The sequence below is a fragment of the Nilaparvata lugens genome, chromosome 11 (genome assembly GCF_014356525.2).
Source record: "Nilaparvata lugens isolate BPH chromosome 11, ASM1435652v1, whole genome shotgun sequence".
Lineage (NCBI taxonomy): Eukaryota > Metazoa > Arthropoda > Insecta > Hemiptera > Delphacidae > Nilaparvata > Nilaparvata lugens.
The window spans coordinates 12,035,625-12,061,581 of record NC_052514.1 but is presented as its reverse complement, the minus strand read 5'-3'; the positions used below and the strand labels follow the sequence as shown (position 1 = coordinate 12,061,581).

At 33.9% G+C, this 25,957-nt stretch overlaps 1 protein-coding gene across 3 annotated transcripts in view; it reads right to left on the bottom strand.

Moving 5' to 3' along the window:
• Positions 1–25,957, bottom strand: part of LOC111049384 (bifunctional heparan sulfate N-deacetylase/N-sulfotransferase) — a 210,934-nt gene that overhangs the window by 146,705 nt on the left and 38,272 nt on the right. The window contains exon 3 of one of the 3 annotated variants that reach the window (XM_039437594.1): positions 22,609–22,660. The exons of 1 other annotated variant lie outside the window; for it this stretch is intronic. The gene's annotated coding sequence lies outside the window, so the exon portion shown is untranslated. Of the gene's footprint in view, positions 1–17,875; positions 18,014–22,608; positions 22,661–25,957 lie in introns of those variants that run through there. One more of the 3 variants, XM_039437592.1, reaches the window with a different exon arrangement.

Below are 25,957 nucleotides of genomic sequence, written 5' to 3'. Positions count from 1 at the left end.
TCACCTAAAATTGAAAATAAGCTCGAAATTTGAGAAAATGTGATTATCCAATTGCAAACTATGGGCAACTGTTGATTCTATTAAATGATTCACTATGAAGAGATAGCAGACCTCGTATGTCTGCAGCGTTATTGTCTTGTCATCAGCTGGCTCAGATCTTTGTTTATGAGTAGACTTGAGATGCGCGACAACACTAGCGTCATGTGATCAATTTTCGTAACGGCAAGGAAAGTTGTGTGAGTGCGCCACACCAGATTTTAAAGATTGATGAACAAATACAGGTCGATTTGATAGTGATGAAATTCACTTCATCTGGATTTCTGTTGATCAAGAAGCAGCCCGGGTGACCAACTTAATTACGTCGAGTTTTCAGTACGTCAAGTTCCTGTTGCTTTCAGAAAGTACAATGAATTCCAGTACTCCCTCTGAAGCAGCATGTAATGCTGATCACAGACTTGAGCCCACGAACACGCGCATACAGTTTTGATCAGCTGATGAGAAGTTTCTGTACAAATACAGATATAATCAGCTGATGAAAAGTGAAATGCGCGTGTTCATGGCGCTCAAGTCTGTAATAGTATATTTCGCACCTAGGGCCGAAAATGAGACTTTTCCGGCTCGAAATCGGTTATCAAGTCCGAGGCCGTAGGCCGAGGACTAGAAAAGATTGAGAGCCGGAGAAACATTTTTGCCCGTGGTGCGAACGCTATTTTTCGCCACACAAAAAAATATACAATAATATATGAGAATAATTGTTCATTAATAACTTCCAAAAGCAACAGTGGAAGGTCATAGCTCTAGCAAATCTGAGGTAATCTGAATATCAGGAAATTGTCATTTTTATTTTTCATTCTGATTTGTCTAAATAACCTAAAAGATTATGTTCAATTATGTGGGAGGTTGAGTTTATACTTTTTATTCTTCCAAATGACAATAAGATGATATTATTATTATAAATGTTTTGAATCTTGAATAATAACACTAATAATGAAAAGTTCTTTGATGCTTGTTGTCGTTGACTTCGGAAGTTTAGGTTAGAAGTTCTATCCTACTCTGAAAATCGAATTTGAATAGTTTATATCTTATCTGTATTTTATTCATCCAAATGAAATGATAGTATCTTATTGCAGAATACTTATTCAATTCTAGAAGCATAAACTGATTCCGTTTCATAAACCCTTTTGTAAACACGTTCACATCAAATCAGAATCAGCTGACTTCAAGGTTATTTTACAGCCCTAGGGCCGTATAACTTTTACCGGCCTGGTCAGAAAACAATCATTTTCGGCCTCCATATGACGCACGAAAACCAGCTCATTACATCCAAGTGGGGCGAAAACAGTTTTACATGTGGTTCTAAAACTCGCCTACAATATTGAGTTTACAACGGTATAGGACAGTCTACGGTATAGACTACGGTTTACAACGGTAAAGGTCACATGGAACTAAATTTCACTTAGGCTCAACTCACACTTACACGACTCGTAAGAAACGAAAAGAGACTCGACTCTAGTCGAGAGCATGTAAATGGTGACAGTCGCGGAGACCATAGTGAGGTCCACGTTATAATGACAGTGGATAAAGATAGGAGAATAGCGTTGCCGATTCTCTGCATTAAGTTTAATTAATTCTATTTCTACACTGTCAAAAACATAATTGGCATCGTTGTGGACCTAGAAAAGGATAGTACCACCGGCTTTGTCGAATGATAGACAAGGATAGCAATTCCAAAGTTGAGCGAATACTGTCATTATAACGTGGACCTCACTATAGAATCGACTGGTGTGAGTGTCACCATTTGGAAACACATGCTCTCGACTAGAGTCGAGTCTCTTCTCGACCTGAGTCGCGTAAGTGTGAGTAGAGCCTTAAACTTTGCGCTTGTGCATGTGTGATTGATGGGGTGATCAAAACGTACATGCCTACCGGCGTGATTCGAACCCGCTACCAGGCATACAATAGCAGTCTGAAGCATTGGACCACTATACCACATCAGCACAATTTGTCCCCACCTCATTCAGTATAGACTTCATCTGATACTTAAACACTCAAGTTCAAGCTCTTTTATGAATAAGCCAAATTATTGTTTCTCTTTCCCGACATTACAAACATATCATACAGTTCGTTTTGAACTATTTTCAACGACACCACAGTCTATTTTTGAATATTAGTTATTAAAACTATTAGAACATATGTGGAGCGCTTTCGGTTTTTTTAAAATCCATTTTCAACACTATGTGTTTTTTTGGATTTCAACACTGTGTGTTGAAAATGGATTAAGAAAAATCCGAAAGCACTTCACATGTAAGTACTAGTTTTAATAACTAATATTCAAAAATTAGACTGTAGAGCGTTGAAAATAGTTCAAAAACGGATTATCACTTACAGTTCGTAATGGATAGTGAAATGGATTAGTAATATCATACAAATTGTAAAATTTTACCATTTTCACTTTTCCTTTCAAAATTATGTAATTTTATCTTTTCAAATATCGTTTTTCAAATGGAGAATTTACAGGAACTGATAATAATTATTGTAAAGAGTATTAATGAAAAATCTAATATATGAACAAACTAATAATTATTGTGAGGAGTGATAATGAGAAAATGAATAGATGAAGAAGAAATCAATTCGTTCTTTCTCTTTACCCACTTCCTATTCTGTTCTCTCTCTGAATCCCCTCTCTATCAATCACAAACCCCCATCGGTCCCAACACCCACACTAAAAAGTCCCACTCACCCGCTGCTGCTGGCGTCACATGTGTTTGTCATAGGCAAATGTTGTCAGTACACTCTACATTTCACAAAAAAATGGTTCCCTTCTTCACAAAACAATTAATTACTAATTGATTGATTCGTCCGTTGAATGGACAGCCCCGTATGGGGAAGCCTTTGTGTGGTGACTGAAGTCTGAATTGAATATGAAGGCAACTTTCCCATGCGGCAATGATGTAATTCATTTCCCGGTTTTTTCTATTGTGAGTATACCGTAGAGAAATTCAATAAAGTGAAAAAATCGCTTCCATTTTCCTGTTTTTTTATGAACAATGCTGTTGTTCTGAATTTGATGGAAATGTCTAGTTTGTAGAAGCGTCAAGTGGAATAGAGAGACCGGTGTTTGAGGAGTGAAAAAAATATCGACAAGCTATATTTTTCATATACTCCTATTCCTATCTTATATCCTATCTCAATGAGAATTTTTTCATAAAATTCAGTATACTTTATCATAGAGTGAACAATGAATCCAATGAAACTTTTTGAGGAAACTCCCACAAGGTAGCAAAGACTACTTCCTTTTCAATTATTATCAGATTAATTTGCAAAACAATGACAGAATATACGTAGTAAGAGTTTTCTTTTATAAACATATTTAAATATTTCCCATATTATATTTCCACTCCCATTAAGGTAGAAACAAGACTTCCTTTTTACACTTAGATTAAATAAGAAAACATTGACAGAAGATACGTAGTGGGAGTTTATTTTACAAGGGTGAGATGTTTGGATCGATGGATGTCGTGACCCTAGGTGTGCGAAGCAATGATGATGACAGCTGAGTTGTCTGCCCTCTGCCCTCTGCCCTTTCCTACTAAGTTTATAACAAATCAATTAATTATTTATCCGCGCGTCATGATTGATTACAGGCGTTGACTGCTCTGCCCTGTGGTTATTTCAAGTCGACGACGATATAATAACTCAACGCCCCCAACACCAGGTGTTGATGACCCATATCCGTGTGGAAGGGATGTGAAAAAGCTCATATTCGAGGGGAAATGGATGTGAAAGGGGCTACTGATCTACTACCTTTATCGTACTATTTTATCACTGTCTTTTGTCTAACAATCATCGTTCATTTCAATGATTTGTTTTTTATTCTGTGGTTTTCAGAATTGGTTTCAGATTGATTTCTAGATTTCGATGCAGCTTTGATGCCTAGTAAGATCGGACTCCTCGATTATCAGTACTGATAGTAGATTAGATTAAAGCATAGAAAACATAGTGGAAATGTCCAGTAATTTAATTTATTCTCAGTTCGTGTAGATTTATTTCCTTTTTTCAATATGTTTTCTCTGTATTGAAACATTTGTCAAGTCCTGTTTTTATGTAATTTGAAAATATAACATTGAAAAAATATATTAAATGTGAGAAAGAGTGTCTAAGAAGGAACAAACTAGCCCGGGTTGGCAACTTCAGTATGTCCAGTTTTCAGTATGTCAAGTTCCTGTTGCTTTTAGGAAATCCAGTATCATACATTTAGTTCCTACATCATGGAATAATTCTTAATAATACCAGCCTATAGCTTGAAAGCGAGAGCCTAACCTTTAAGGCTGTGCAAAGGCTGAAAATAAACTTTCTACTGGTGATATTTTTCAAAGTTTTTCGATTTGTACATCATCAAGCTTTCTCAGGAAAACATTTTTTCTCCGATCATTACTTTTTGAGATATCAGCGTCTAAATTTCAAATTTTTGGGACAGAACAGTTCAAATTCAGTAAGAGATAAATCCATGAGATTTAGAGGATAGCGTCTTCATGGTATTTTTGATCTACTAAAACAAAAATTTTCTAGAAATATCAATTTTTGAGATAGTTATTAAATTTACTAAAAATGACCAAAATAACTTTTAGTCGAGTTATTTTTGGTAAATTGAATAACTATCTCAAAAATTGATATTTCTAGAAAATGTTTGTTCTAGTAGATCAAAAATACCATGAGACTCTATCCTCTAAGCCTCATGGATTTATCTCTTACCGAATTGAAATGTTCTGTCCAAAAAATTTGAACTTTAGACGCTCATATCTCAAAAGTAATGATCGGAGAGAAAATGTTTTCCTGAGGAAACTTTTTCATTTTGATAGCTTGATGATATACAAATCGAAAAACATTGGAAAGTATCACCAGTAGGAAGTAATTTATTTTTAGCCTTTGCACACCCTTAACTTTCAACTATAAAGTTCTCTAACTAACTAACTTAATCCAATTACTCACACATCATTTTTTGGATGTTCGATCTCTTGCAATCCTTATGAAATCTATCAGATTAAATGGAACTTAGCAAGCACATTAACACATAATCTGTTTGGCAAGTTATGTTTGATCTAATAGAATTCACAACGACTTGAAAAATTCGTACGTCCAAAAATCGATGTGTGTTTAACTGGACTAACTATAAGTCTCACTATTATAGTGTACAACGAACTAACTGACTTTATATCCGCCTGCAAAGATACTTGTGTTGAATGGGTCAACTCCCAATTTCTTTTAGTGTCTTGGACATCCTAGGATTGGCCAAACTAGGAACTCGACCAACTGAAAACTTGAAGTACTCCCAGTGGTTTCAGTGTGTTACAACTAGCCACAGATCATTGATGTTTTAAAACAACTATTCGTCTATCTATGATATTATAATAAAGGAAAGAATTGGCTAATACATGTACGTGAAAGCAAATTCACGAATGACGGACGCATCATCTCGTCTGAACTACTGGACTGATCATTTTGAAATTTTGCATTATGGATTCTTAATTTACCGAGGATGGTTTCAATTCATCAAGATTTCAGAACAAGTTTTTAGTTTGTCAAGTTTTCAATTGGACCCTTGCGGAGCACGGGTTACCTACTAGTCTAGTAGGGCTTAATTTAGGATAGATTTTGTGGCCATGTTTCCGTATGACATTTTTCTTTCTTCTTTTTGTGACTTTTTTTCTTCTCAGTGCCCACATGATTCTTTGTTATTTCTGTATTGCATGGTTTGTACCCATGTAAGATATTTCAAGTGAATATTTTCCCACCTCTCATATTTTCTCTTGGAAAGTAGTTTCAGCAATGAATATAAGATAGGATTTTTTAAAATAAAAAACACATATCTCTATTGTTAAGGCGCTTTTTTGTTATATAATTTATTTTGTTCTTATCTTATTTTACTCTTGTTTTATTCTTAGCTTGTTGTTTATTTTAAATCTAATTTTTGAATGAAGAATGTTGTAATGTTTCAAGGAGACATATAATGGTTTAACCTGTTGTCTCCATGTATGTATTTATGCAAATAAATGAATAAATTATCCTGGTAAATAAATAAATAATATAGGAACGAATTGGCAATAGTACGAGATAGGAAATTCACGAATGACTCATAATCACGTCTGAACTACTCACCTGATTAACTTGAAATTTTGCATTTCTTATTCGTCTTCTTCTTCTTTCCAGGATTAGGCGTACACACCTGTTCCGGTTTCAAAGGATATAACTATTTACAATTTTACAATTGGCAATAGTACGAGATAGGAAATTCACGAATGACTCATAATCACGTCTGAACTACTCACCTGATTAACTTGAAATTTTGCATTTCTTATTCGTCTTCTTCTTCTTTCCAGGATTAGGCGTACACACCTGTTCCGGTTTCAAAGGATATAACTATTTATTTTACCATCTTTTCAGAGGTCTGCCTATATCCCTTCTACCGTAGGGTCTATATTTCATGACAGCCTTTGGTATCCTAGTATCTGGCATTCGTTCCACATGGTTTTTCCAGTTCATATGGTTTATTTCAAGTTGTGCAGCTAATGATGATATTCCTAACTCATTTCTAATGTCATCATTGCGGAATCTGTCTAACTTTGTACAACCTTTCACACTTCGAAGAAAACGCATCTCTGCAGCTTGAACTCTGCTTAATGTTTTCTTCTTGCTAACCCAAGTTTCTGCTCCATAATGTTGGTACCGCCATCACTTTATAAAATTTTAATTGTGTCTTCCTGGTTCAGCTCTAGTGTCACAGTTTTCAGGTCGCAACTGAATAGATTTAATGAGATGTAATGAAGAGAGTATAGATTATAAGAGAAAAAATTGTGATCGACACATTGAGAAGTTTCTTATCATAATGAATTCTCATTCATGGAAATCTTCAGTGAAAAGCCAATGAATTTTTCGTCATAAAAGTGGAAGCAAAGTATGTGGATGGTGGGATAGTCTTACTATTGAAACCATATCGTAGGATTTGTTAAAATAGTAGCATCAGTTCATCTGAGATTAATCACATAAAGAGAGACAGAGGTGGAGAGGATGTGATTAGTTAATGAAGACAAGGAGACACAATGAGAGAGATGAGAATGAGAAGAGAATAGATTATAAGAAAGAACTGTTATTGAGAGATTGAAAAGAGTAAAGAAGTTGAGACGAAAGTAGACGACGGGGTGTGGACTGATTGATAGAAAAGCGTGGGAAGTGAGAAGCTCACGTCTGCAGGTTGACGTTCGACTCATTTTCTAAATCTATCTGCATACGTATGTCTGCTGGGGTGAAAAAGATACATAGAGAGACTGGAGATGATCAGGAATCTAACTTTCAATTTATTCACAACACACAAAAATACAATGAGTAAAGGCAATATACAACAATACAATAACAATAACAGTAACAATGATATTAACACATTAAAATACAATATTGCTAAAATGATGTGTGCTGGAAGAAAGAGGGGGAGAATACCTTGCCAACTATGGTTTCCCATGTAATAGGCAGGTAAGGTATAACTGAAAGGGGAGGGTGTGTGATAGGGGAGTGGAAGAAGGTAGGTAGATAGGCATGGCTGAGGAAAGGGAAGATAGGATGTGAATTAACGATCCAGGAAACGGTTACAATAATTTAAAGATTGAAAAAATAATTGCTTTTCATTCAATAAATGATTTCCTGCTTCATTTTCTTTTTAATTTTAGCATTGTTGATATGATGATCCGGAATTTTATTGATTATTATAGTACTTAGATAAATAAGTTGCCGTCTAATTGTTTTACTATTAGTATTATATATCAAATATTTATTTGAAGTAGGTCTCAAGCGGTAATGGTACTTATATAGGATAAGATGGAAAGAGAAGGGAAAGGACACACAACGAGGTACTGAGAGAGATAAATAGAAAAAGAGATGGAGAGAGGGGAGAAAGACAGATAACAGGAAAAATATACATAGAAAGAGTTGAAGATGATCAGGTATCAGGCTCAAAAAGGATAAGATGGAAGAGGATATACAACGAGTTTCTGAGAGGCATAAATAGAAAAAAAGATGAAGAGACAAGAGAAAAATACTGAGAGACACTGAAGATGATCAGGAATCTGGCTCAAATAGGATAAGATAGAAGAGGATACACAAAGAGGTTCTAAGAGATGTATAGATGAGAAGAGAGGATGTGTGTGTTAGAAAAGGTAAATAAATATAAAGATGGAGAGATGAAGAAAAGGACAGATAACGGGTAAAAGATAGACTGAAGATGATCATGAATCAAACTCGAATAGGATGAGATAGGAAGAGAAGGGGAAGGATACACAACGAGGTACTAAGAGAGATAAATGGATAGGAGGAGAGGATGTGTATATGAGAGAGAGGTGAATAGATAAAAAAATGAAGAGAGGAGACAAAGACAGACAACGGGAAAAAGATACATAGAGAGACTGAAGATCAGAAATCTGTCTCAAATAGGATGAGATAGGAACAGGAAACACAACTAGGTACTGAGAGAGAGATATAGATAGGAGGATAGGATGTGTATGTGAGAGAGAGGTGAATAGATAAAAAAATGAAGAGAGGAGACAAAGACAGACAACGGGAAAAAGATACATAGAGAGACTGAAGATCAGAAATCTGTCTCAAATAGGATGAGATAGGAACAGCAAATACAACGAGGTACTGAGAGAGAGAGATATAGATAGGAAGAGATGATGTATGTAAATAAAGAGAGAGAGAGAGAATTAGGTGTGTATTAGAGGCTGGGCGCCACTCATGGCGGAGAGTAGAGTAGAGTACTTCCGGAGCTAGCAGCCAAATTAAGTGGGCTGCGTGTGTTGTGGGCCTGTGCCGTATATGTCGCATATAATATGAGCAAAGGAGAGGAGCAGGATACCAGCATAGAGGCTTTGTGGCAGTGATCGCTGATAAGGTATGCTATGCTCCTCTGCTAAGCTAGCGCACATCCAATGAACGACTAATCCCCTGCTCCTACTTCACGGCACACAAATTGCCTTGTGGACAACTCATCTAGGACGCAGATCTATAGTGAAGTGCATGTTATAATACCAGCATTTGATTAGCATTGGTGCTGCTATCCTTGTCTATCATTCGACAAAGCTGATAGCGGTATCCTTTTCTAGCTCTGCAACGTTGCCAGATCGTCTTTTAACAATGTAGAATTAACTAGTAGTTCTGTGAACACTAGACCTCACACTCAGTAAGTTACATTGATCTGTTGTTATGATTTCTCAAAAATTGATAAATAATTTATAAATTTAAAATGTCTAGAAAAAATCCTAAATAAACATAGAGCTTTCTGTCCTATATCGTACCGAGACGTGTCGTCCCGGAATGTGAGTGTGAGCGCTGTTATCAGGTCTGGCTGCAACTGTCTACAACGTGATGGAAAGATACAATTTTCAAGATGTTCGATGTTTTTGAACGGATAGTATTATAGTCAACTGTCTACTAACGTTGATGGAAAGATACATTTTCAAGATGTTCGATGTTTTTGAACGGGTAGTATTATAGTCCACTAGACAGCTGTTTTATGATGAATAATTCTATAGTCTGATTTTTACTCTAATATTGGCGTATGAAGGAGGCTCCTTTTTCCTTTTATATTATCCTTGAAATGCAAAATTTCTAAAAACCTTGTATATACGTCGACGCGCAATTTAAAAAGGAACATACCTGTCAAATTTCATGAAAATCTATTACCGCGTTTCGCCGTAAATGCGCAACATAAAAACATATAAACATTTAAACATTAAGAGAATGCCAAACCGTCAACTTGAATCTTAGACCTCACTTCGCTCGGTCAAAATTAATCAATAAAATATTAAATCTTGACTATGAAAATTCATTATGAAATCATTGAAAAATATACTTTCTTGGTGAATAAAATATGATTGATTATTTTAATCGAGAATGAACATTTAATATTACATCAATAAACGTGTATCAGTTACCGTCTATAGAAGGCATTGACAAGACAGAGGATCGGCAACGTTGTTTTCCTATCTTTCTCCACTGCCATTATAACGTGGACCTCACTATAGGAGGCAGCTATAGTGAAGTGCACGTTATAATGTCAGTATTTTATTAACATTGCTGTTGTTATCCCTGTCTATCATTCGACAAAGCAGATAGCGGTATCCTTTTCTAGCTTTGTATATTTGCCAGATCATGATTCAACATTGAGAAATATAATAAATTAACAGAATATTTAATCTCAAAACAGAAATTGTATCATTGAATCATTGTGAAATAGGATTTCTTGGCAAATAAAATAGACCTTAGTTGATTATTTCTAACACGAATGAACAGTTGATATTACATATTATGATCTGATATACCGGTATCGGTACATTCATTTATTTATTCAACAAAGAAAAAAGCACATAATCATTAAATGATTGGAAATGAAAAAACAGGGTCATAGCCCTTACTATTCCATTCCTGAATTTTGATTGAATTTTTGATATCGTCCATAGAAGGAAGTGGCAAGGCAGACAATCGACAAAGCTGTCCCCCTATCTTTCTCCATTATCCACGTTATTATTATCTTTCTGCCATTAATAATAATAATAATAATAATAATAATAATAATAATAATAATATAATAATAATAATAATAATAATAATAATAATAATAATAATAATAATAATAATAATGTCTCTGGTCGAGGGTACAACACGACCAGAGGAGTTTATTCAAATTATAGACATGATTACAAGAAGCATATATAAGGTACAATTATTTACAAAGTATTAATACAATTGGTTGATTACTTGCTGATCTAAGAAAATGTGGCCCACTATATATGAATATGTGTCGGGATGCCACTAATTTTGCTATTGTTTAAGATTTTATGCCAAAAGTTGAAAATTCTAATAAAGATACAACGTATAACGTGAACATCACTAGAGGCCCACAGCATTATGGTCACATCTACTTTGGCATCAGAAATGCCGGTATCTGCCTGCTATCTTATATAGAAGGCAGAGAATCGGCAACGCTGTTCCTCTATCTTTCTCCACTGCCATTATAACGTGGACCTCACCATAGGCCCACAGCATTATGTTCACATCTACTTTTGCATCACAAATACTGGTATCAGCTATATTCTATAGAAGACAGTGGCAAGGCGGAGAATCGGCAACGCTGTTCCTCTATCTTTCTCCACTGCCATTATAACGTGGACCTCACCATAGGCCCACAGCATTATGGCCACATCTACTTTTGCATCAGAAATGCCGGTATCTGCCTGCTATCTTATATAGAAGGCAGTGGCAAGGCAGAGAATCGGCAAAGTTGTTCCCCTATCTTTCTCCATTGCCATTATAACATGGATCTCACTATAGGACAAGTAGCACTATGGGCACATCTACTTCATATTGTCAGCATTGACTAAATGGAAAGCATCAAGTGTTATACATAAGCAATACAGACAGTAGAAAGTGAATCAACTATAGTGAGGTCCACGTTATAATGACAGTATTTGATCAACTTTGGTTTTGCTATCCTTGTCTATTATTCGACAAAGCCAGTGGTACTATCCTTTTCCAGGTTTACAACGATGCCAATTATGTTTTTTACAGTGTAGAAATATAATTAATTAATGCAGAGAATCAGCATCGCTATTCTTCTATCTTTATCTACTGCCATTATAACGTGGACCTCACTATAGGCCAACTATAGTAGGCTTACTATCAGAATTATTGGTTAAAATGGGAAGCTTTCGTGTTATTCTCAATGAATACTGACAATATTGAGTGAAACTCAGTTCCCACATCCTCACAATAGAACGGTGACATCACATGCATAATTAACAGGCTAACTAACAAATGTGTCGATTGCTCTACTAATGCATTCTCTCAATGACTTTCAATAAGCTTACATTTACAGTAGTTGCAAAATATTGCAGGATTTATAGTGGTGGTTCATAAAGAGGGTTTATTAGTGGAAACGATTCATTAATCCCATAGCACATAGTGTAAGTTTATTCACTTTATTGGTGAGGGCTACTCATATTTACATGAAAATTAAAAAAAAACAAAGTACCCTGTTTTCCATTTAATTTTATTTTTCACGACATGCTTCAACTATTAAGATAATGACATTTCCAAGTTGTTATTCTTGCAAATGCCATTAATAGTCGAAATATGTTTTGAGAAAGTTGAAAACAAGGCGTCCTCATTTTCAATTTTATGTAAGCTTAGTAGAGTTATAAACAAAGTTTAGAGGGCAGTGGCAAGTGGCAGTGTTATAAACAAAGTGAATGCAGTTTAGAATTTGTAAAGATTGAAGTGGTGATAAACAATACTGAACTGAGAGCAAATGCAAAATTTCATGTTGAAGCCTTATTCATCCTACTAGTATTGAAATAAAATATTGATTTCTTCTTAAAATGAAAAAGACTAGGAAATTGTTAAAAAAAAACCACAGATTTGATACTTAGAAAGACCGGTTTCGGTTATTACACCATTGCCAATCTCTGATAAACTGATTTCTGTCTCTTGAAGAATGGTAGCATATTCATTTTGATGTTTATGAAATATTTAAATTTTATTTAGTGAAAGAATTTGATCAATTTTGTTATCAAGTCAATATGAGATTATTCATTATGTAATGTGTTGAATAGGCACTAAAATATTTCTCAAAACCAGAGAGAGTAGAATAAGAATTTTAGTGATGCTAATTTCATTTTCTCCACTATAAAAGTAATCATCTTTGAAATAGGAAGTAGAAATATCCTTGAAAAGTGACAAATTTCGAATAAGGTAAAATAGGGCAAGTTTAATTAAACAATAATTTAATCGAGTCGTTGTAATATTTTAAATAATAAAGGGTACTTCAAGTTTCCATATTGTTTTTATTAATTTATTTAATCGTACGAAAATTTGTTTCGATCAAGTTCATTTATGGTCAAAACTGACAAAAAGCAATTCCAACTATAGTATAAGTATTTTATTCACAGTTATACCATATATGATGTCATAATTTAGATGTAAACGTTGGCGGAGATAATGATGATGGTTCTAGTCTACAATAGAGGCTCTAATTGGAATGGGTTCATTAGTTCTAATGTCTCTAGTCATGTGAGAAGTCATGTGCTTCAATTTGAAGGAGCCTGTTAGAAAGAGTCGAAAACATTGAAAGTTTACATACGAGTACAAATACGACTCACAAATACATTACATATTAAAAATGAGGAGTGGGGACTAGCAAAGTGGAGACTAGCCGGCCACTAATGAAAACGTTTTTTTTTTAACGAAACGTTCCAACAATGGGACATGATACAAAAAATAAGTACTCATTACATTAACTCATTAACTCATAACACAGTAATGGACAAATTCTGAATAAATAAGTTATTAGAAATAAAAATAGAAATCTAAGTAACCTACCCTTTAAAAAAAATTAAAATATTTATTTTTCATTTATATTTAAGAGTAGCACTAACGAAAAAGACAAAGAAGTTCATTAATTTGTGGTGTCACCTAGAATGTCCTCCGATTGACTATTCTTACCAATAGGTGATTCAACAGCTAATCGTAGGACATTTTGGAGGCGTATTGCCTTGTTGTAATGTTCGTAAATGGCCAGTGAAGATGATTTCTGTAACGTTTAAAATTGAATGAAAAACATCGTATTACCACTAGAATTTTTAATAGACCCACCAAAAAAATCAAATGCAATCTATTCATTTTGTAATAGAAATTGTATTCCAATTCCAATGAGTTTACACACTACGATTTTGATTGAGGATCAGAATCAAATCTAAAATGAGTACGCAATTTCTTGAAAACCGACCATATGAAAAATTTCAAGTAGAAATTCTTGAAATAATGTTCAACTACAAATTATGTTCAATAACTTATGAGGAGTATTTCAACATCATCATTGTGAAATTTCTAGATAGATATTATTGATCTGAGAGCAGTGAGTTCATTGACTTGCAATAACTGCATACATTGGCACAAAAATTGCAGTTCTGACGTTCTTATTACCTAGTTATAGGCTAGATCTATTAGGACCTGGTTTCATAAGAGAAATGTATTATTGATTATTTAACTTGACTGATGATCACATAGAAGGGGGATAAAACAATGTAAAACCAGGGGAAATAACAATGTAAATTATAAATTGATGTAAGTTAAATCCAGTCCCATACTAATAAAAACTACTGACAATGACAATACATTCTACTGACTACTGTCTAATGATCAGACACAAGTCTCAAGTGTATCTATATCTATAGGAATCTATACACTATTCTGACACTACATTTCTGACACTATTCAGACACTGATCAGACTTCTGACATTACATTTCTGACACTGATCAGACTTCTGACACTACATTTTTTATTGGAAAAAGTTTGTAATGAGTAATTAAAAATTTGCACGTGCCTTCAAGATTCAAAAAAAAATCTTATAGCACACCAAGCAGGCTAGGAAGTCTTGTAAACAAGTAAGAAAAAAGGAGAGATAAGCGAAAGCAGATTAACAGAATATCAGCCGGAAGGCTTCCAGTTTTCCTGGATCTTCATCAGCTGATGATACCAGATCTAATAACTCTCATTATACTGGATAAACACATTTTTTCTCAACTCGCCTTCAGGCAATTTAGTAGGTTTTAAAAATAGAGTTTGAGCTGAACTCACTACCGGCGTTTTTGTTTTGACGGTATTCTACAAAAGCTTCTAGTTAGTATTGATTTAATGATGAGGAGATGGAAGAAAGTTTAAAGATGAGCTCGAGAGAAACGAGAAGATAGTGATGTACAATATTTATGAAAATAGTATTGGTATGCAACATAAAACTTGACAACTGATTTGATTTTCAAAAATGTTTCAAATGTATTCTTACATGATCTGAGAATCTCAATATGAATAATGTCAATGCAAATTCTTATTGGAAACTCTATTATTGATAGGATAAGGCTTTTATTTTCAAAATATAATATGAATGAAGTGAAATATCAATGACGTAAACACAATAAATGGTATGTTATTCTCAAGAGGAATGTATGACCCATGTTATCCACCCATAAATTAATGTACCACTAAACTACTACCTGAACTAGTAATACTCAATGAAAAAATGCCAATCTTGCTGGGAATATTAATCAAAATCGATATAAAAGGCATTCTGTTATCCCTGAAATCATTGACACTCTCTAGGAGTTAATTTAACATTCAAAAAATATAATTCATTCTGTATTGTATGTACCGTCATAATAACCAACAGTTATTTTTCAATAACCAGTATTTCAATCATTATTGATAATCAATTATCAATATTTTATTCTAATACCGTCATAATAGTCATTAACAGACGTCTCAAAAATTATCTTTAATAAAATATAAGCCTGTAACAACACAATTTGGAAACAATCAATTAATAACGTACTATCCCTCGAAATACCAACTGTCACAAAACTCATCACGGATGAATTTTCTCCAAATGTAGTGAACAATGACTCAAATATTCTGACACCTTTCTGCTTGTTGATCATTTTCTGTTCTCGCGCTCAACAAAGTTACCGAACTTTTTCGTATTTGAAACCTCCATGAAACATACATCTCCACAAAAACATCCAATAAACCTATCACCTCTAACTGTTCTTTACATGATAACACAAAGATACTGGAAGATTTGCTGGGCCCTGAACCCCTAACAACTATCAAAAACTCTCCTATCAGTTAGTGATAACACATTTGAACCAGTCTTGATTTTGTATTATTTGCAACCACCAGAATATTCTCAAAAAATATTTATATAATATAATAACTGCAACCCTGACTGCTCATCAAAATTTTAATAAATTGACACCAGTAGCCTGCCAATAGTTCTATCATCTTCGGGTAATATGAAAATAGGACAGTGATAACAGATTCCAGAACTGTCCAACATTCCAGAATATCACCAATATAAATTTGAATCTTCAGAATCTTAAAATCAAAATACCATCGCACCCCTATCTGCTCACTAAACTTTGAACAAACTCACAATAAAATCCTCACATTTTTCTGCATTCTAATTGAGCTTACAATTATTATCAACTGCAACTGCACTATCAATATTGATGATACAAGAATCCAAATGATACAATGATACAACAAAACTAATCTCTTCCTCACAGAATATACTTCAAACAACAAGGAACCTTCAAGTATCAACCAAAATTTGATTACGAAGATCCTTACGATTCACAAAACTTGTCACTTTGATGCAGCTTGATTAGTAATACAGTACTTCACAATCAAATATTGATAAGAGATCATTTAATAAATTACTTATTAGAAAAGTTTCTGTGTCTACACAGATCGAATATCATCGACTTATCGGCAACAATTTGAACAAGAAGATCCTTAAAATCCACAAAACTGGTCACCATTGATACAGCAGCTCAACAATTGGTAAAACCATAGAGAAACAATAGCGTAAGTTACGCTATTGTTTCTCTATGGTAAAACTTCACTATCAAATATTGATAACAGATCGGTCAATGGATTTCGTATTCATGGGAGATTTCTGTATTTGCACAGAATAACTTGATCGAATATCATCGGATTATCGGCCACAATTTGTATAATTATCATGAAGATCCTTACAATTCACAAAACTTGTCACTTTTGATACAGATAAAAAATTAGAAAACTTCAATATCAAAGATTGATAACAGATCGGTCCATAAATTTCGTACTCAAGGGAAGCTTCCGTGCCACTACAAAATAACTTGGTCAAATATCATCGGCCTATCAGCCACAATTTGGACACAAAGATTCTTACAGTTCACACAACTTATCACCTTTAATGCAGCTCAACAATTAGTAATACTCCACTATCAAAGATTGATAGCAGATCGGTCCATGAATGTCGTATTGAAGGAAAATTTCTGTGCCACTACAAAATAACTCGGTCTAATATAATCAACTTATCGGCAACAATTAAAACACGAAGATTCTTATAATGTAACAATCCAAAAAACTTACACCTTTGATACAGCTCAACAATTATTTTGTAATACTCCACTATCAAATATTGACAACAATCCATAAATTTCGTATTCAAGGAAAGTTTCTGTGTCACCGCAAAATAACTAAGTCTAATACAATCAACTTAGCGGCAACAATTTGAATACGAAGATCCTTACAATCCACAAAACTGGTCACCATTAATACAGCTCAAAAATTAGTAAAACTTCTCTATCAAAGATTAATAACAGATCGGTTCCTGGATTTCCTATTCAGAGAAAACTTCTGTGCCACCAAAAAATAACTTGGTCTAATATAATAAACTTATCGGCAACAATATACTTATATTCATTTTTTGTAAAGCTTTTTTGTATTTTGTTTTTGGCAAATAAATTCATTCATTCAAAAAAAAAAATTAAACACGAAGATTCTTATAATTCACAAAACTTGTCACTTCATACAGCTCAACGATTAGTATTAATATAGTGTATTACAGTAATACAGGTATACAGTGGGCCTACTCCACTATCAAAGATTGATAATTCAAATAAGTTCAAATAGATCGGTCCATAAAATTCGTATTGACGGAAAATTTCTGTCACCACAAAATAACTTGGACTATAATCAACTTATCGGAAGATTCTTACAATATTACAATCCACAAACTTTGACACCTTTGATGCAGTTCAACAATCAGTGATACTTCACTATCAATCAACTTCACTATCACTATCAACAATCATTAATACTTCACTATCAAGAAGTATTGATAACACAGCATTCAATCCGTTCCTGATTTTTTTATTCAAGGGAAGCTGTGTGTCTCCACAGAATAACTTGGACAAATAGTATTGGCCTACCGGGTACGTGAACGCACTTACCGGAATGCGGTGTTATCATCGGCGCTCCAACAGGTGAGGCAACTAACACACAGCTATTTGAACTTGATCATGACGAGCACATCACTGCACACAGAGCAACCGATCAGACTGAGCGCGCCGCGACTTCTGGTTTCTGGTTCAGGCATTCTAGAATCCGAGGCTGCGCAAGCATCAGTCAGTGCTGCCAACCTTACAACGGAAATCCCTTTTCTCTGGAAAAATTCCCTTTTCAACACAAGAATCCCCTTCTTGTGGAAAATCTCCATTAATTTGAATTTTTGAGACCGTTTATCGTTTTCTTTAGGCCAGCTATCACGTAACAGAATGGTACACAGAAGAAGTTCAAATATACAACTTTTGAGACCATTTTTCGGTTCTTTAGGCCAGCTCTATCATCACGTTACAGAACGGTACACAGAAGAAGTTCAAATGAATCGCTAACCGCAGAAAGACAACATGTCCAGTTTTCATAATTTTACAGGAGAGACAAAAAACTTAATAAAACCTGAACCTAAACCTGCAGTAAACGATATATTCAAAACTTCGTCATTACAATGCTTTCAGTTGGACATGTCTCCTACCTACATTAAACGATGTATCTTACATTAAATAGTTGATTTATGAAAAAAAAAAAACATTTTTTGAAAAAGTTGGACATGTTTCCTTTCTGCGGTTAGTGATTCGAATATACTAGTACAGGTATTATCTCTTTTCTGTATAGGGCTGCTTTTATTTAATATGAATAGAAAAAATAAATATCTCAGTACCGTTTTTGAATCACTTTATCACCAATTAAGGGTACTGAGATTTTTATTTTTTCTATTTATAGTACAGGTAATGTACAAGATCCTCTCCAATATACCTAATTTACCAAGAGTACATTCCAGGTAGCCTACCTTGAGTAGTTGAGTATACATGTACTGGCAAGAGCTTACCCCTTTCAATTTAATACAAGTGGAAATTCTGATTTGTACTTCTGAAACAGTTTTTTGTTTGTTTTACTGAGGCCAGCTATCACGATACGGCAAACAGAAGCGATTAAACTATGACTAAAATTAATTCGTATGGCTTTTGCTGGTGGGCAAAAGGTATTTCTCTACAGTACTCCAGTATACATGCACTAGGATAAGCTCATTCACGATGCTGTGATAGTATCAAATAAGAGTGAATATTCGATATGTAATAAGAACCGAATAAGTGAGGGATTGTTGCTAAAATCAATGAAATAGGAGCCATGCATCAACTATTATTTTCTAAAAAATATAAAAAAAAACAAGAAAAGGTGATTAATTCGAGTGAGTGATTAATGGTTATGAACAATAAAAATATTGGAAAAAAGTCAGTCGGTAAATTCAGAATTAATTTTTAAAAGGTTTTGATAATTGAATGAGAACTGAGATGAAACTGAAAAATGGATAACATAACAAAGGGTATCCAATAATAATATTTGGAGATTGCAACAGAATTAAAACAAATAGATTGACTTTGAACGAAAGTGATTCGAATTGGAATCACGTCTTTAATCATAACTTCAAGCTCCTATTGAACTCACTCCTGATTGCCCCATTATTTCGTAACTCTGCCTTCTCTTCCCTGATTGGTAATTTTTTTGTAACTCAGCCTTCCTTCCCCTGATTATTCAACAATAAATCGTGACGTCGTTTCAAATTCGACCACTAGTTGGCAGCCGTTACTTGGTGCTCGAATCGCAAGAAATCAAGCCCCGCCTTCTTTCTCCTGATTGGTCGAAAATTACCCGAGACCTAGCTCTGAAATAAGCCGGTAGTAGATGGCAGTTCTTACTGGGTGTAGTACAACTGCTCAGATTGCAAGACATTGAACTTTCTCATGAACGCAAGAACTTTCTCATGATAAAGAGGACTATAACATGATGATGTTGAGATATATAATAAAGTTAAATGTTGAGAAATCTGAATGAATACATTCCAATAACGTAAATTGGAGCCACAAGTAGGTCATTACCAAAGTTGGGAACCCCTGGTCAAGACCAACAGAGTGAACCGCTTCAATACTTTGAATAATTGCTAACAATAGAAAATGTCGAATTCATAGGGACGAAACTAGAAAAGGAAGTTGTGAAAGGGCATAGACCAATAGAAATCTAGTACTTCAGTACACAGCGGTAAGGGTCGTTGCATTCCAATGAATAATACAAGAGTAGAAGATGCTCTGAAAAATCAATTAACTCATTCATTGCGTGGGTGTGTAGTAAGTTTGAAAGGTGATCATAATGAATATCCTAGTTTAGAATTATCAAAATATGCAAGGCTGAGACACTTTAGCTTTAAATTACAATTACACTTTTTTAGAAAGAGAGAAAATACTGTGTGAATCAAGTGTAGGCGTTTGGTTCTGATTCAAGTGATTTATATGCATTTTTATTTCGTGATTAATATGATTCAAGTGATTTATATTAATTCAAGATAAAATATTACACAATGTTAGAGTCTCCATTTCAAATTTGGTATTATTTTTGAAAACATTTCATTCTGTAGTGAGGTGACGTTATAATGACTGTGTTTGATTAGCAATGGTATTGCTATCCTTATCTATCATTCAACAACGCGGAAAGCGCTATCTCTTTCTCGCTTTGTTCAGTTACCAGATCGTCTTTTAACAATGTAGAATTGATAATTAATTAACAAAATATTTCATCTTAATTCTGTGGCTTGGTGCAAAAACTACTAATGTCAATTTTTTTAATGAGTTTAATAAACTAATACATCACTTATATAGATTATTTTCAGTTCCAGAAGTGCCAATGTCCTATCTCAAAGCAATAGAAGTTATAAAATGTTTACTACCATTGTCATTATTTACGGTAATTATTCCACTCTCAGAGTGCGAAAACCACCAATGAAGACATAGGTTTTTAGATTGCCATTCATACTCCGTGCCAGAACTACCAATGTCGACTTCTGCACTTCTAGCACTCGCATTTAATAATATTATGCTGAAAGGAAGCCATTCAATAGTAATATGAGTTCGAAAAATAATTAATACAAGCTGATTTGAGAGAAAGTAGGTATTTTGACATTTTAGGTAGTTCTTGCAATAGGCCACAGAATTATGAAAATTCATTATGAAATTATCGAAAAATATAATTCATGGCTTAATAAAATATAACAGTTAATATTACATCAATGAACCTGCTTCAGCTACCGTCTATAGAAGGCATTGACAAGACAGAGGATCGATCGGCAACGTTTTTCTCCCATCTCTTTCTACTGCCATTATAACGTGGACCACACTATAGTAAGAAAATAACCTCAACATAATACAACAATGGCAATGACTTGATGATTACGACTCATCACAATTAAATTGTTGTCAATCTGGTATAACTTTGATGAATTCTGTTTGTTCTAGATTCAAATTCCACCTCCCACTACAAATCCTAGCTTATAATAGGTTTCACATGAACAAGAGAAATTGACAGTAGGCCTATTCTGAAGCACCAGTGAAAATAATTCAAGCCTGTAATATTATACCAAGCTAAAGCCTGCTGTTTTCCCTACAGTTGTTATAAGTTCAAAATTTTGTAGGCTCGAGTTTGTAAACTTTCCCCGACAGTAGGCCTATTCTGGAGCACTAGTGAAAATAATTCAAGCCTGTAATATTATACCAAGCTAAAGCCTGCTGTTTTCCTACAGTTGTTATAAGTTCAAAATTTCGTAGGCTCGAGTTTGTAAACTTTCCTTCCTATAATTCAGCAGCAGAATTGGTGAGAGCACCCTGGTAACATCTGGCCCTTTAAATTACCGGCTCTTTCTGAGCGAAATAACACAATTATCTAGATTGTGAAATTAATTTTCATATTATTTCTGGAGGCATGATGTTTTTAATTACTTCTAGTCTTCACCTTGCATCCACACCGGTGTCTTGCTGATCATAATATCCATTCAAATACATCTAGCTCTTAGTATCATCTCTAATGATCAAGATAGCTTTTTGATACCTATTCTTAAGCTTTCATAGTAATTTATTGTTACTGGTCTTAATCAGGCAATTGTAGAATATGTTTTGCAAATGAATATTCAACCAATTCACTCACTTCGTCAGAGAAAACAAGATATTTTCAATATTTTCAGGACACGGCATCTCTCAGCACTCTGAGACCATGATAGTCTTAGTTCTAAATCCATCCAAATAAGCTAATAGGACACTAATATCTGTATTGAAGAATATATCCAGATCTAAAAGAGTGGTATGATATATAGCTAATATATATTCTTGGACAGAACTTTGAACTTTAAATTTCCTCAGTAAGAACATAACCTATTTTTTCGGACATTTCATTATTTACCAAAATTTGGGAACAGAATAGTTTTGGGCTATGCCTGTTGTTCTATCCCGATCATATTCAAATGATTTGTAATTATATCAACGAATAAATAAATAAATAAATAATTCTAATGGAAAACAGTATTTTCAATCTTATTTTGTTATTACAGTGCTCATCCACTTGAAGTGCTAGAGAAGAATATAAAATAATAATAAAAAAGCATAACATAACAAATCTTAAATGACAATAATCTGTGGGATATACACGACTTTTTTGAACAAACCTCAAATATGACAAAAATCTTTAGGATATACACGAATTTTTTCGAACGAAACGTGTATGACAATAATCTACAGGATAAACATCACTTTTATAATGGATAGAATAGAATTTGTTCATGAAAATATTATGCACAATATTCACTTACCCATTAGAGCGATCTGTGAACCAGAGCAATGTTAATGCTGATCCTTCCACATCTGCAAAGAGAGAGATACCGATTGAATTTAAACACACTTGTCTCATTCCATTTAGATTTCGGAGTATTTTCAGAAACCCTGGTTTTCTGAGAATAAAAAATTATCAGTAGAAAATACAACATAAACAGTGTTTTAATTTCATCAGGGAAAAATCCTACAACCTATCTGAATACATTGTGCAATAATTGTTCTTATTACCTAAGCATAAACTGGAACCAGAAAATGAAATGAATATCATGATTTCTTCAATTTGAATTCATAAATTCGCCAACAGTATTTCAAATATTTCAAGCTACATCAGAAAAATTATTACGCCTCTATCCATGATGTGGTGGAAGAATAATGAAATAGATTTCCCAAATTCAGCTTACAGAATACCTACTATATTGCTGCAGGAAACTACATTTTCGAACATTTTTTTTATTACCAAAGCATAAACTGAAATTTAGAAAACTGAAATATGACTTCATGTTGTTGTCTAGTATAATACAAACAAAATACTAAAGGGTAGTGCAGTTTAGAGTTTATATGCCCCAAGGAAACGTAAAAATATCGGAAACCGCTACACACTAAAACTAATAAAACATTTAATTTGCTGTTCCTCAACTGTTATGTAGGTACTATCGTGCAAGGCACATGTATGAATGAAGCTTTGAAATATGACTTGTTGTCTAGTATAATACAACCAAAATACGAAAGGGTAGTGCAGTTTAGAGTTTATATTCCCCAAGGAGACATAAAAATATTGGAAACCGCTACACACTAAAACTAATAAACATTTAATTTGTTGTTCCTCAACTTTTATGTACTATCGTGTATCAATGAAACTTTTGAATTGACATACGCTGCAAGGCACATATCAATGATTGCTCTCCAGTCGGTCGAACAGTATTGTACACAATTTCCATCGGTGTATTACGGGGCAAGCAAACTATTCCGCGTCCAAAAATGAAATCCCCTTCCCGGACAAAATATTCCGCAGCGGGTTGAAGTGGACTTCGTTTATATTCAGCTCGCCGCACAAAATTCATTTGGCCAACATTGCTTGGACAATTTCGTTCGGCCACCCGCTTCTCCGGATTATTGACCACGTTGCTTAGCTCAGCATAGATTTATTGTCATATCTCTATTAGTGTTTTGCAATCTGATAGCCACATTGATCGAACTCCAGCCAACCAGAGCGTGTATTATGCATTACATGTTATTGTGATGGCACAATAACTGAATACATTCAGTCGGTTTCGAGCAGTTATTGGCAATATATGAAATGTGATGGTCTGAGGACAATACAGGAATTATATTGGGGAATTTAGATGGAAAGGTTCGATTTCATATTAGTTATTAGTCGTAAGTCGTGAGTTATTATAATTGCACTGAGTAAGTAGTGAGTTATTAGTTACTGTAATTGTAGTGAGTTGAACAGTAGAAGACTCTTTCCATATGAAATATTAGTCCTTGTTTTGTGCATATCGTCTTGACTTATAATCTAGTATTAGGTCTATACTAAAAGTAAACTGTAGATTAAAGTGGACTGTCGTGAGTTATTATAATTGCACTGAGTTAGAAGTGAGTTATAAGTTACTGTAATTGTAGTGAGTTAAACAGTAGAAGACTCTTTCCATATGAAATATTAGTCCTTGTTTTGTGCATATCGTCTTGACTTATAAATCTAGTATCAAGTCTATACTAAAAGTAAACTGTAAACTAAAGTAGACTGTCGTGAGTTATTATAATTGCACTGAGTAAGTGGTGAGTTATTAGTTATTGTAATTGTAGTGAGTTAAACAGTAGAAGACTCTTTCCATATGAAATATTAGTCCTTGTTTTGTGCATATCGTCTTGACTTATAAATCTAGTATCAAGTCTATACTAAAAGTAAACTGTAGACTAAAGTGGACTGTCGTGAGTTATTATAATTGCACTGAGTTAGTTAGTGAGTTATGAGTTACTGTAATAGTACTGAGTTAGTAGTGAGTTATTAGTTACTGTAATTGTAGTGAGATAAACAGTATAAGACTCTTTCCATATGGTAACTCAGAGTTCAGAAGAATTCAGAGGGATTAAATAGAAAATTAATCAAAATATTAATTACCGATAAATTATATTCATATCACACGAGCAAGAATTTGGAAAGAAAAATCTAAAGAGAATTATCTTGTTGTGATGATCTTTAACAGGCAAGTAGCTCTAGTAAACTACATGTGTAGTTAGGAGTTCACAAGAATTCAGAGAGATTTCATAAGAATGCTTTTCTAACTTTACATCGCGAGGAGGTAAACTAATATACTTTTCCATCAAGAAAAATCTAACGAGAATTATTATCTTGATGTTATGGTCTTTAACAGGCAAGTAGCTCTAGTAACCTACATGGGTAGTTCAGTGTTCACAAGAATTCAGAGAGATTTCATAAGAATATTTTTTTACTGATATACTTTTTCCGCCAACAGGAATACTGTATTGTAATATATTTTTTTAAATGTTTAAATAAATGTGAAGGAATTGGGGTTTAAAATCTTTCTTGATCTTCCAAAAAAAAAAAAAAAAAAAAATGGTGAATAATCAACAATGACATTCAAAAGTGATTTGATCAGAAACATGGATTTTAAAATATATTTATTATTTTTTGTTATGTCATTCTTTAAAGCCCGGTGATTACTCTACATTATTTCAAATATACATTGAAAGCTACATGAATAGAAAGTGGATTTGAATAGACTTTGGGAGAATAGAGTATGGAATAAATAGAATTTTCATCACACCGTATGGAAATATAATGTTTTGATCCATTGACTCCTGATCAATCCAAAGTAAACTTGTCAAATACAAAAACATTGTTCGATTGCTTCATGAGTTAATCCCATGCATGGCATCGCTGAGGAAAATCTCGCTTTACAATTTATTTCTGCTCGTAACATACATCAACTAACGTTTTCCACCCTCAAACAAAAATAAATCATCCAACCCCGACTGAAGCCTTTTGAGTTAGTTCAACAACCCCATAAAAATTGTATGGAAAGGAAACAATGACATATCTAACCTTATTTCACCGGTTCTGGAGTGTTGTGCTGATGTTAAACAGTGCAAAGTTTCACGAAAAATACAAGCTAGTGAAAATGAGGATTTAGTAAAATGTGCCGTGAATCGGAGAATTTAGTTGTCGTATCAGAGTGGCATTATTTGTAACGCGAAACAAAAGGCTTAACACGGTTCGACAAACACAGGCTAAATGGGCGTCGGAAACGCTTTATAGAGGAAAAGAGATAGGAAGAGAGAGAATGACAAAATCGGAAAGGGACA